General features: G+C 44.0%; 1 non-coding gene across 1 annotated transcript; it reads left to right on the forward strand.

Annotated features, from left to right (window-relative positions):
- The first annotated feature begins 248 nt into the window (after positions 1–248).
- On the forward strand, positions 249–386 carry LOC119948486. The gene has a single exon (XR_005456878.1). It is a non-coding gene; the product is annotated as a small nucleolar RNA SNORA7 (small nucleolar RNA).
- The last annotated feature ends 12,873 nt before the right edge of the window (positions 387–13,259 follow it).

A 13,259-nucleotide genomic window follows, 5' to 3' on the forward strand; every position in this document is an offset into this window, starting at 1 on the left:
GCAGGAAAACCACTGGGAAAAGGAGAGAGGGAGAGGGAGCAAGTAAAGGGGAGGAGAAAATGGAAAGGGAACTGATTTATCAGCACTGATGGAACATAATATCGATGACAGGACTATGTATGTTGGCATAGTCAGCAGAGAGTGCCAGACAGATTCCTAAATTGCATGCATTGTGGGGTTTCTTAACCCAGGTACATCTTAGTGTCATTGACATGTTTTTCGATTTGTGGTTGGCCAATGCCCTGCATCCCTTCTCAGGGTCGCACCTGGAGAGTTTCCAGTACTCCACCTGTCTCATTTATGGGAGGGAGAGTCAAGCAGAGGCCTACCCATTCCATTCCTAGCTTGGGCTGTGGCTAGAGAGTGGAAGGCAATCTGCTACAAGTCAAAACTCACTCATGCTGGGCAGCGACGGCATGAGAGAGAGTCGAGGGTGGAGACTAAAGATTACTGTGCGGAAGGAGGCAATGGTAAACCACTTCAGTATTTTTACCCAGAAAACTCTATGATTACACTACCAGAACGATTGCAGATGGAGAGCGGGGCCTTCTGGGAGAGATGTGTCCGTAGTGTCGCTATGGGTCAGAAACAACTTGACGGCGTAAGACAAGACAAGAATGCCCTCCATGGCAGGCATCACTTGAACTCATGCCTCTGGGTTTGTGTCCTCATTGTTTGTGGGATTCTGGCATTCTCTTTACATGTTCTGTCTAAGGCAGCTGCACGGCTTGGATTAAAGAGTCAAAGCTGTGGATGTTTGAAACCTTTGCATGTACTTCCTGTCCCAGCAGGAACAGGAGTGGCAGGGAGGAAAGAGTGTGAGTGATATAGTGCAAACCATTAGTGTTACAATCAATCCCATTCCTTTGTATAGGTTCACAGTCCTTAAATCTCATGACTGAATCTCATCTGTCACTCCCGACAGGAGAATCCAATGACTAAATGAGTCACATTTGCCCACGGTACACGCTCTCACATAGATGCAGGTGGAATACTTTCTGAAAATCATTGACTCAATTTTTTTTATTTTATTCTTGGCTTTTGTTGAGTACTGGAGACATTTCTAATCCTTATTTGTGTGTATAATAGACCCCACAGAAAAAGGATAATCCAAGAGAAGTCTAATTAGTCTTGTTTGGGTTCAAGTCTCCAATTTTTCACTGACCACAATGTCTTTGGGTAATTAATAATAATAATAATAATAATAATTGCATTTATTGAGCGCTTACTACATGCAAAGCACTGTTCTAAGCGCTGGGGAGGTTACAAGATGATCAGGCTGTCCCACGGGGGGCTCACAGTCTCTTAATCCCCATTTTACAGATGAGGTAACTGAGACCCAGGGAAGTTAAGTGACTTGCCCAAAGTCACACAGTTGACAAGTGGGGAGCTGGGATTTGAACCCGTGATCTCTGACTCCAAAGCCCGTGCTCTTTCCACTGAGCCATGCTGCTTCCACACTCTTCTCTACATTACATCTCTTAATGTAATCCACCTGTACCTCATTTTGGAAAGGGGCAAGGGAGGGAGACAATGATTCCTGATCTTTACACTCGGAAGAGATTCTGTGAAAATTAAAGCATCAGAGCACTTGTTCATTCATTCATTCACTCAATCGTATTTATTGAGCGCTTACTGTGTGCAGAGCACACATCAAAATTATAAACGCTTTGAGTCCCTTGGAGACAGGTACTAAGACAAGATAGAATTGTGAGCGCATTAAATTGTTCTTTTCTCCTTATACTTCTTCATCGTTATATTTTAGTCACCCATAGACTGTTTTGTAAATCATAAAAGCTAATTCTTCACAGTAGTACCACCTAGTGGCTGCATACATTCATTGTAATTGGTATTTATTCTTTAGGCTTCACATAGGGCAATAAAGCTGAAAATATGATAGTGAAAACCATTAAATGAATTTTTTATCAAGGTAAAAGCATTTTCTAAAGTTAATAAAGGTTTTGACAGATGCAGTTTAGTTTATGTTATCATCTGGGGGTGTTAGTTTTATTAATGTTTGTTTTGATGTGACAGAAGTTTGCCTCAACAATGATAGCTGGCTTTTGGGGAACACAGTGAAAATACAAATATCAATCAATCTATCAATCGTATTTGTTGAGTGCTTACCTTATGAAGGGCACTGTACTAAGGGCTTGAGAAGGCACCACAGAATTAGTAGACGTGATCCCTGCCCTCTAAGGGCACACAATCTAGTGGGGTAATAATAATAATAATGGCATTTGCAAAGTGCTTACTATGTGCCAGGCATTGTACTAAGCACTGTAACTAGAGATTAAAATAAATTATAGGTAGGGGAGAACAACTAAATATAAGGATATGCACATAAGCCTTAGGGAGGGCTTAGAGGATATGGACTCAAGTGCAAAGATGATGCCATAGAGAGGGAGGGACAGTAGGATGGAGAAATGAGATATTTGTCAGGGAAGGCTTCCTGGAGTAGATGTGATTTGAGTAGGACTCTGAAGAAGGGGAGGGTGGTGGTCTCGTGGATATGAAGGGGGAGAGGGTCCTGGCCGGAGGGAGAGTGTGAACAAGAGGTTGACCACCAGAAAGATTCATTCATTCTTTCATTCATTCACTCATTCAATCGTATTTATTGAGCACGTACTGTGTGCAGAGCACTTTACTAAGTGCTTGGGAAGTACAAGTTGGCAACATATATGGAGGTAGGGTGAGTAAATTGGTATTAGGGGAGCAGAGTGTGTGGGTTGGGCTGGAGTAGGAGATCGGTGAGGTGAGGTAGAAGAGGGAGAGCTGATTGAGTGCCTTCATTCATTCATTCAATTGTATTTATTGAGAAGCAGCGTGGCTCAGTGGAAAGAGCATGGGCTTCTGAGCCAGAGGTCATGGGTTCTAATCCCGACTCCACCAATTGTCAGCTGTGTGACTTTGGGCATGTCACCTAACTTCTCTGGGCCTCAGTGACCTCATCTGTAAAATGGGGATTAAGACTGTGAGCCCCAAGTGGGACAACCTGATCACCTTGTATCCCCCCCAGCGCTTAAAACAGTGCTTCACACATAGTAAGCACTTAACAAATGTTGCCAACTTGTACTTCCCAAGTGCTTAGTACAGTGTTCTGCACACAGTAAGTGCTCAATAAATACAATTGAATGAATGAATGAACAAATGTCATCATCATCATCACCATTTATTGAGCACTTACTGTGTGCAGAGTACAGTACTAAGTGCTTGGAAAGTACAATACAGCAATAATTATGGCATTCCTTAAGTGCTTGTTATGGGCCAAGCACTGTTCTAAGCACTGGGGTAGATGATAATCTTGTATCTATCTCAGTGTTTAGAACAGTGTTTGGCACATAGTAAGCACTTAGCAAATACCATCATCATTATTATTATACAAGTTAACTAGGTTGTCCCATGTGGGGCTCACAGTCTTAATCCCCATTACAGATGAGGTAACTGAGGCTCAGGGAAGTTAGTGACTTGCCCCAGGTCACACAGCAGACAAGCAACTGTGCTGGGATTAGAACCCACGTCCTTTGACTCCTGAGCCTGTGCTCTTTCCACTAAGCCATACTGCTAAGAAGTTTCTGTTTGATGTGGAGATGGATGGGCAACCATTGGAGGGTTTTGAGGAGAGGGGAGACATGCAGAATAACTAAGACCACCCTTCTGTATCGCTTCTGCATTTGGGTCTGTTCCCCTTAAACACTTGGATAGTCACCCCTATCCCAGCCCCACAGTACTTACATACATACACACCTGTAATTTATTTTAATATCTCTCTCCCCTTCTAATCTGGAAGATCCTTATGGGCAGGGATTGTGTCTACCTACTCTACTGTATTGTCTTCTCCCACGCCCTTAGTACAGTGCTGGACAAACAGTAAGTACTCAATGAATATCACTGACTGATTGATTGATGTTTTTGGAAAAATAACTGGAGCTGCAGAATTGAAGTGTGGACTGAAGAGGGGAGGAGGTGGAAGCAGGGAGGTCAGCAATGAGGCTGATGCAGTAGTAGAGGTGGGATATGTTAAATGTATATGATCGGCACAGTAGCAGATTGGATGGTGAGGAAAAGGTGGATTTATGCAATGTTGTGAAGGTAGAACTGACAGGATTTGGTGACAGATTGAATATGTGGGTTGAATGAGAGCCATGAGTTGAGAATAATTCCATAGTTATGGGCTTGTGAGGCAAGGAGGATGGTGGTGCTGTCTACAGTGATGGGAAAGTCAGGGGGAGGACAGGGTTTGGGTGGGAATATGAGGAGTTCTGTTTTGGACATTTAAGTTAGAGGTGTTGGAAGGACATCCAAGTAGAGATGTCCTGACGGCAGGAGGAAATGTAAGACTGCAGAGAAGGAGAGAGGTTAGGGGTGCAGAGGTAGCAGCTGAGAACCCATGGCCTCCCTCAGAGGTCAATTAATCAATTGATTGATGGCATTTATTAAGTGTTTACTGTGTGTCCTGTTCCAAGCACTTGGGAGAGTACAATACAATAGAGTTGGTAGACATGATCCCTCCCCTCGAGGAACTTCCATTCCAATGGATAAGCTGAAAGTCTAAGTCCTCCTTGGCGATGAGGAAGGGCCATCTGCCATTCTGGAAGGCTCACCATGACTATTCCAACAGCCACCCTCCTCCTAGGATGGGGAATGAGGCAGAGAGAAGAGTAAGCTACCCCTCTTTTTTATCTTCTGGCTACTTCATTCCCTGTCTCAAAGGTGCTGGGGCAGAAGGTTGCATGTAGGTTGCATTTAAAGGCCGAGGTGTGCTCTTTCTGGGGAGGGAAGACAGGGAAAAGTTTGGGCTTACGGGATCACCCAAGCTTTCCACTGCCCGAGAGCCACTAGATCCTGGTTTGCCGGTGGCAGATATCAGTGAATCAGTGGTATTTACTGAGCACTTACTGTGTGCAGAGCACTATACTAAAGTGCTTGGGAGAGTACAATATAACTGAGTTGGTAGACACAATCCCTACCCACAGTCTAAATAGGTTTGTCCCAGCTTTCTCCATGCCACCTCTAGGAGGTCCTGGCCTATTGCCACTACCTTAGCAAAGTTCATTATTTACCTGATTGCATCTGGTTATATTTCATTTGATGCCAATTTTAATGATTCACGACTTTAACATCACCTAGAAAGTTGCATCAAACCAATTCCATTAAAATTCATTGCACTATTCTTCTCTGTCTGAATCTCACTTGAAATCATTATCCCTCTGGGCAGATTCGGTAAGAACATTATTGGCACTCAACAAATGAGTAATAAAAGTGACCCACATGTAATTGCCTGTGCATATTTTTCTCAGTGTTGTGGTTTAGTTATGACTCGCTGGTCTTCTTAAAGAGACATAATCCAATACTTTCTACTTGCTTCATTAAAAGGTGATTCTTTGCTGGTTACTTTACACAATTTATAATCCCCTACAGGTATTTGATTTCCCTCACCCCTTGTTACAAAGGTGATACTTGGGTGCCAGATGCAATTGTGACACTGGGTGAGAAGGAGGTGATGGCAAGGTCCACAGTGACTCTCACCCCATTTCCACCATTGTGCTGTCTCTGCCAGTATACTAAGGACCGGATCAACAGTGGAGATAAAATAAGGGATTACAGGGCATCCTGTAGGAGATGAGTAGCAAGGTGAGAATGAATGCTCCTGTGGCAACCAGTTCCACTTAGGGGAGGGAGGAGGAAACCAAGAGACTCTTTCTGTGGTGCCCCTCCCTGAGAGGAGTGTGCAGACTTAGCCGAACCAATCAGAGAGAAGGATTGGGAAGGAAGTAGAGGGGTCAGGTTGGGTAAAAAGAAAGAGATCTTAAGCCATCTTGAGGCGAGGGAAAGTGAGCTGCATTCCTGGAGGAGCAGGACGGGGAGGAGAACTCATGCTGCGGGACATAGAGCACACATTGGATCAGAGAAGATTCCTGGCATTTCAGAGTCCAGTAGTCAGGAGTCCCAGAGAAGTGAGGCTCTCTTTTTTTTAATGGTATTTGTTAAGCACTTGCTGTGTATCAAGCAGGTTCTAAGTGTTGGAGTAGGTAGAAGTTATTAGGTCGGACATAGTCCAACCCTCTAGACTGTAAGCTTATTCTGGGCAAGGGATGTGTCTGTTATTTTGTTATATTGCATTCCCCCGAGTATTCAGTACAGTGCTCTGCACACAGTAAGTGCTCAATAAATATGACTGACTGACTGACAGCCCCTGACATGCATGGGGCTTACAGTTTAAGTAGGAGTTAGGAGTTAGTCCCCTTTTTTAATCCCCATTTTACCGTTAAGGAAAGTGAGGCACAGAGATATGAAGTGACTTGCCCACGGTCACACAGCAAGCAATTGACAAAGCTGGGATTAGAACCCAGGTCCCCTGACTCCCAGGCCCGTACTCTTTCCACTAGACCACACTGCCTCTCCCGCCCCTGAGGGGGCCATTTGCATTGCAATCTTGCTCTTGAAAGCCACTGGGCTATGGTTGGCATGAAGGGTTAGTCATGGTTATGGGGAGAGGGGTGGGGGAAGGGGAGCTCTGTGCTCCATATGGTCCAGCTCTCGCAAGCACCCCCACCACGTGTGAAGGTCTAACAGAGCAACAGAACACTCAGACAGTGACTCCACAATTTTATTGATTGACTGATTGATTAACCGTTGTACTCTAACTCCCAATATCCTAATCCTAGCCCAGTGCCCTGGGGTTTAGAGAAATAGAGCCACGAATCCACCCTGGGGCCAACGTGGAGAGAACGGAGCAGGAAAAGCAGCCTCCTAAAAGTACAATACCGTACTGAGTATATTAAAACTTTTGGTACCTGTTCCCAAGGACCTTCTTTATGAGCTTCTGTATAAGACTTCTGAATTTATGAATTTAAAATAAGTGTTTTCTAAAGAAAAAGAATAAGTGGAGAAACATTTGAACAAAACACAGACACTGACTAAAATGAGAAAATATTTCACTTTCAAAATAACAAAACTCTCCCCCACACTATGAATAGTCATCCTCAGACTTGAAGACTTGCCAATGATGATTAAAATCAACTATGGGTGCCTTTGTGGCTGAAAAGACCAATGCGGTACCTCTTCACTGCATAATGTCCACACAAATTCTGTCTCTGTGCTGGGAAGGTTGTTCTTCATTGCATCTGGGGCTGTTTTCTTTCCTGTTTCCTTGTCAATTATTGGTTCAATTCAAAACCAGTAACTACATTGGAGGAAAAGTAAAGGACAAAAACAGGACAAAGAGAATCAGTATGACTTAGCAGAAAGAGCACAGGCCTAGGAGTCAGAGGACCTAGGTTCTAGTCCTGGCTCTGCCAGTTACCTGCTGTGTGACCTTGAGCAAGTTGCTTAACTTCTCTGGCCTCAGTTCCCTCATCTGTTAAATAGGGATTCAATACCTGCTCTCCTTTCTTCTTTGACCGTCAGACCTGTGTGGGACACGGATTGTGTCCAACCTGCTTATCTTTTATCCACTTCATTAACTGCTGGGGTAGATATAGGATAATCTGGTTGGACACAGTCCCTGTTCTAAATGAGGCTCACAGTCTAAGGGGGAGGGACAACAAAAAGTGAATCCCCATTTCAATTATTCCCTTCATTGAACTTTTCCCCCCTGAGATATGTGAGGAAAAAAAAATCTTGACTCCCTTTTTCTTATAGGAGAAAGGGTGTCAACCTGTTAGAAGGTTGAGAAGAAAATAGTTTCTAAATCTTAAAAGTAGCTTTCCCCCTATTCTTGACTGAGCTGATATGAACATTATCTATACATTCTATCCCAGGTTCACAAAGCTTCTGATGCAAATCAATTTTCTTGGGGAAAAATAAGTCCAATAAGACCAGGGGAACTGTGAGAGCAAGGGATTGGAGGCAGAGTAATAATAATAACAATAATAATAATAATAATAATGGAATGTGTTTGAAAAATGTCATTCAATAATGTTAATAAGATCCCAGATTCTTCACCCATCTAGGGAGGCCAGGATATTATCTCCTGCTACAACAAGCTTGGTCTCCTTTCTCACTTAAACAGGAGAATCAAATTCAGTGATCAAGTTACCCCTAGATTGTAAACTCCTTGTGAGCAGGGATCATGTCTACCAACCCTGTTGTACTGTACTATACCAAGCACTTAGGACAGTTGCTGTGCCCATAGTAAGCACTCAGTCAATTCCATTGATTGACTGATTGATTAAGTTTTACACTTTAACTCTGAGGTAAATGGAAAAAATGATCATTCTCCATGGAAACATGGAAAAGGGGAGGCCCAGGGAGGTTATTATTGGTTGTTTACTGAACTTACAACAGGTCATATTTTTTGAAGACTTCTCTGCTGATCGAACCTCTGGGTCACAATGCCAGAAAGGCCGGTTACATTCCCTGTCTGAAATTCACACAAGTGCTTTTGTTTTTAAATTACAGCAATACAACATTTTTGATCAATAATTCCTGTGAGCTATAGAATGTTCTATTTCCATCTGTTTAGAAATAACTGACTTCTCTTTGAAAGGAACTAAGAAGCAACACAAATCCCCTTGGATGTACTTTGAAGAAGGATGGTAAAACCCAAAGCTAACAACAGTAATATTCACAGTGACCCACAAAAACAAGGCAATTGCTGGTAAAGTGTTATTTTCAACTATTCTTTGAGGAACTATCATCAAATTTCTGTTTGATAAAAAATCCCATTCCCCCTTGTTAACCAATTATTCATTTTTTCCCCTCCCATGATCGAAACCCTAACAAAACAGTTCTGGAACCAAACAAACAGGGGGAGTCTTCCCTGAGACCATGTGAGATTCCCCTGAAAAGATTAATAGTAAAATGGTAGTTATTGAGTGCTCACTGAATGTAACGCACTTGGGAAAGTGCGATGGAAAGCCCAAGACACATTCCTTTCCTACGAACAGCGGAATCAGAACAAACAATTGAATGTACAGTTGAAAATATATACTTACATGGGGGCTGAAGAAAAGAATAAACTCATAAGGGCTAGAGGTGGCTGTGGGGTTGATATGACTCAGGGAGATTAGAGATCAATTGGGGAAGGCTGGTAGGAGAAGGTGGGGGTTTAGAAGGGGTTTGAAGGTGCGAAGGAAGTTTTAGACCAGGGAAAAATGTGGGAGCAAGGGGTTGGAGGCAGATAATCATAATAATTGTGGAATTTGTTTAGCGCTTACTACGTGCCAAGCACTGTCCTGAGTACTGGGATAGATAGATACAGGATTATCAGGTCAAACCCAGTCCCTGTCCCACATGGAGCTCATAGTCTAAGGGGGAAGGAGAAGAAGTATTGAATCTCCATTTTCCAAGTGAGGAAACTGAAGTCCAGAGAAGTTAAGTGACTTGTCTAAGCCCATTCAGCAGGCACATGGCAGAGCTAGAATTAGAACCCAAGTTCTCTGACTTCCAGGCCTGTGCTCTTTCCACTAGGCCAGATAGGGATACATTTGGAGGTGAGCTTTGTAGGAGTGAAGAGTAATGGGGGGATTAATGGGAAAAGAAAGAAAATATGTAAAATGGAGAGAGCTGGTGATGAGCCTTGGAAGACAATGATAAGTAGTTGTTTTGGGGGTTTGGGGGGTAGGGGCTGGGTGGGGGGGGGGGGGATGGGCAACATTTGTAGGTTTTTGAGGCATTGTTTGAGGCAATGGAGGCATGATTTCAGGTGAATGATCCTGGGCCCCAGTGAGGAGTATGGATTGAAGGGGTAGAGGCTGGAAGCAGGGAAACCAATGAGAAGGTTGATAGAGTCATCTAACCATGCTATCATGAGTGCTTGGACCAGCGTGGTGACTATTTTGGGGAAGAGGAAGCGGTGGATCCTGCAAATATTTTGGAAGAAGAATTGACAGGGTTTAGCAGTTGATTAGATGTGAATGGTGAATGCCAGTGAGGAGTTGAGGATGACACCAACCCTTCTCAGGGCAGGAACTGGGCTGGGGACAAAGCTGCTCTCACGGCTGCAAAAGCAACCACCAGGGGAAGCAGGACTTGCTGTGTCTCTTGGCTGTCCACCCAGTAAAGATAGATAGATAGATAGATAGAGAGAGAGAGAGAGAGAGAGAGAGAGAGAGAGAGAGAGAGAGAGAGAGAGAGAGAGAGAGAGAGAGAGAGAGTGTGTTTGGGTTTGGGGCTGGGGAGGCAGATAGAAGATGTATATCTCCTAGGACAGGCTTAGAAAAAAACTTCCAGCCCACAACTTAATTTATTATTGAATTTTCAACGATGTTGGAAAACAAAGTACACCCAATTGAATGAAATTGACCAGAGACTGTAGCCTTTGAATTTCAACTACCCTGGGAAAGAGTGCTTTTTCACAGATTCAAGAAAATGCTAATATTTCATATTGATAGTTCACTTGTGACCATATTCTCTCAATCTGAATTTTGCCTCAGAGGGTATCAGGTCCTGATTCCACAGCCCTACTGGCCAACACAGGATGTTTTAGCCCAGCTCCTTCCATATTGAAGTATTTTCATTCGGTCATAAAATGTGGACCTGGGAATTAGGATTTGGCCACCACTCCAACACCTTAATAAAGAGCAAACCTAGAGCAGAGTCATCCAACATCTTGAACTATTTTTCTTGCCTGTTATTTTGGCCCTAATCGAAACATACTTGGTCAAGCTTTCTTTTCCTTTTCCCTGTGCACTTGAAGAATAATTTGGGCTTCCTAATTTGGATTCATTTGCACTACCCTGATTACTGTGCTGTTGGGAAAAAAGATATTAGGAATCTGAGAAGCCTTTGGAATTCTGGGTTCTTTTCAAAAGTACTTTCATTAGTGATATACAGGCGCTTTTACCAAAAGCAAGTCAATACATCAGTTTCAATGGAATGCTTCCTCCATTCATGTTGGGTTTTGAAACCCAGAAGCCACAGGAGCCAAGAAGGTTCTGATCACTCCTTCAGGGAAAACTTACCTTGGGTTGCATGTGCAGTGCTTCCTCTGGGTGGTTCCAACAGTACCAATCGCCTCTTATCAGAAAGATTTAAAGAGAGGTTCACCTCCTCTTCCTACACCGCACCCCCTACCCTCCCCGCCCACCAGCCCCAAGCTCAGTTATTTTCCCAATCTCCTCTCATCAGAAAGCTTTAAAGGGAGGGTCACCCCCACCCGAAGCTCAGTTACTTTGGTGCCCGACAGCTATCAACCATCTTAGGCACAGAGCCCAGAGGCAAAAGAGGGAATCCATGGCTGCTCACTAACTCTGAATTTTGACATTGCTGGGGCACTAAGCCAGCCTCCAGATAATAATGATGGCATTTATTAAGCGCTTACTATGTGCAAAGCATTGTTTTTAAGTGCTGGGGCGGGTACAAGGTGATCAGGGTGTCCCACAGGGGGCTCACAGTCTTAATCCCCATTTTACAGATAAGTTAACTGAGGCCCAGAGAAGTTAAGTGACTTGCCCAAAGTCACACAGCTGACAGTTTGCGGAGCTGGGATTTGAACCCATGACCTCTGACTCCAAAGCCCGTGCTCTTTCCACTGAGCCATGCTGCTTCCCTACCAACTTGTTTCAACTAGACTTCCAGGAGCATTCATTTAGAAAGAAACTAAGGTTGGAACATGTTTTTTGGGGGTTTCAAATCCCTAGATGGCTAGCAAATTATCGACTATTTCCCTTTTGGGGCGTGTGACAGTGGTCATGTCTGCAATTTTTATTTGTGAAAAAGATCATAAAACTGCATGCATCTTAAATGGCACAAACAGAGCCAACCTGGTTTGCAAGCTAATGAAAGGAGCATTTGCAATTACAGTCCCATGTGGTTCTTTTTGACATCATTTTTCTGGATTAACTAAAAGCCTCTTGTTTGAGCTGAAACTATTTATTCATCAGGTCACCTGGGCTTTCCTTTTGTTGTGCAACTGGCTCTTTCTCTGTCCTTTTGACCATAAATTCAATGTGTTTCACCCTGTGAAAATAGGGTCAGACTGAGGAGAATCCTATCAGCTTCCAAACTATAACAATGAAAGATGGCCCAAGTGATAAGGGTATAGGAGAATAGATCACAGCCTTCCAAACAGAATGGTCCAGGGAAATGGCAATAATAATAATGATAATAATAAAAATAATGTGGAGTTTGTTAAGTGCTTAGACTGTACACTGTAAGTTCATTATGGGCAGGGAACATGTCTGCTACTTCTGTTGTATTGTACCCTTCCAAGTGCTTAGTACCGTGCTCTGCACATAGTAAGAGCTTAGTAAATGCCATTGCTTGGTTTTTGATTGCTTACTACTTCCCAAACACTGTGCTAAACACTCAGCAATGAACCCAGGTCCTCTGACTCCCACTAGGCTTCTCCAGGATTTGATAGTTTCAGCTAGACAATATTATTTCTTCTCCTTGAGTCATTATGGAGACTGTTTTTTGCACCCTGGGTTTGATTACACTCAGCCATTTTGTGAGTTCCCTAAATTCAGCTACCTACCACCTTACTCTAATATTTTCTATGATTTAAGTACTTACTCTTGTAAACATCCCCTTTTTCCTTCCTTCTGTCTCTAAATTATTTTAATGTCTGTCTCCTCCTGCTAGGTTTTCAGCTTCCTGAGGGCAGGGAACTGATTTACTAATTTTGTTGTGCTCCCTCAAGTGATTAGTACCCTGCCCTCTCCCTGACTACCCTGCCCTCTCCCTGACTTTCCCATCTCTGTTGACGGCACTACCATCCTTCCCCTCTCACAAGCCCGCAACCTTGGTGTCATCCTCGACTCTGCTCTCTCATTCACCACTCACATCCAAGCCGTCACCAAAACCTGCCGGTCTCAGCTCCGCAACATTGCCAAGATCCGCCCTTTCCTCTCCATCTAAACCGCTACCCTGCTCATTCAAGCTCTCATCCTATCCCGTCTGGACTACTGCATCAGCCTTCTCTCTGATCTCCCATCCTCGTGTCTCTCCCCACTTCAATCCATACTTCATGCCGCTGCCCGGATTGTCTTTGTCCAGAAACGCTCTGGGCATGTTACTCCCCTCCTCAAAAATCTCCAGTGGCTACCAATCAATCTGCGCATCAGGCAGAAACTCCTCACCCTGGGCTTCAAGGCTCTCCATCACCTCGCCCCCTCCTACCTCACCTCCCTTCTCTCCTTCTACAGCCCACCCCGCACCCTCCGCTCCTCTGCTGCTAATCTCCTCACCGTACCTCGTTCTCGCCTGTCCCGCCATCGACCCCCGGCCCACGTCCTCCCCCGGGCCTGGAATGCCCTCCCTCTGCCCATCCACCAAGCTAGCTCTCTTCCTCCCTTCAAGGCCCTACTGAGAGC

This window comes from Tachyglossus aculeatus, chromosome X4 (assembly GCF_015852505.1).
Source record: "Tachyglossus aculeatus isolate mTacAcu1 chromosome X4, mTacAcu1.pri, whole genome shotgun sequence".
Taxonomy (NCBI): Eukaryota; Metazoa; Chordata; class Mammalia; order Monotremata; family Tachyglossidae; genus Tachyglossus; species Tachyglossus aculeatus.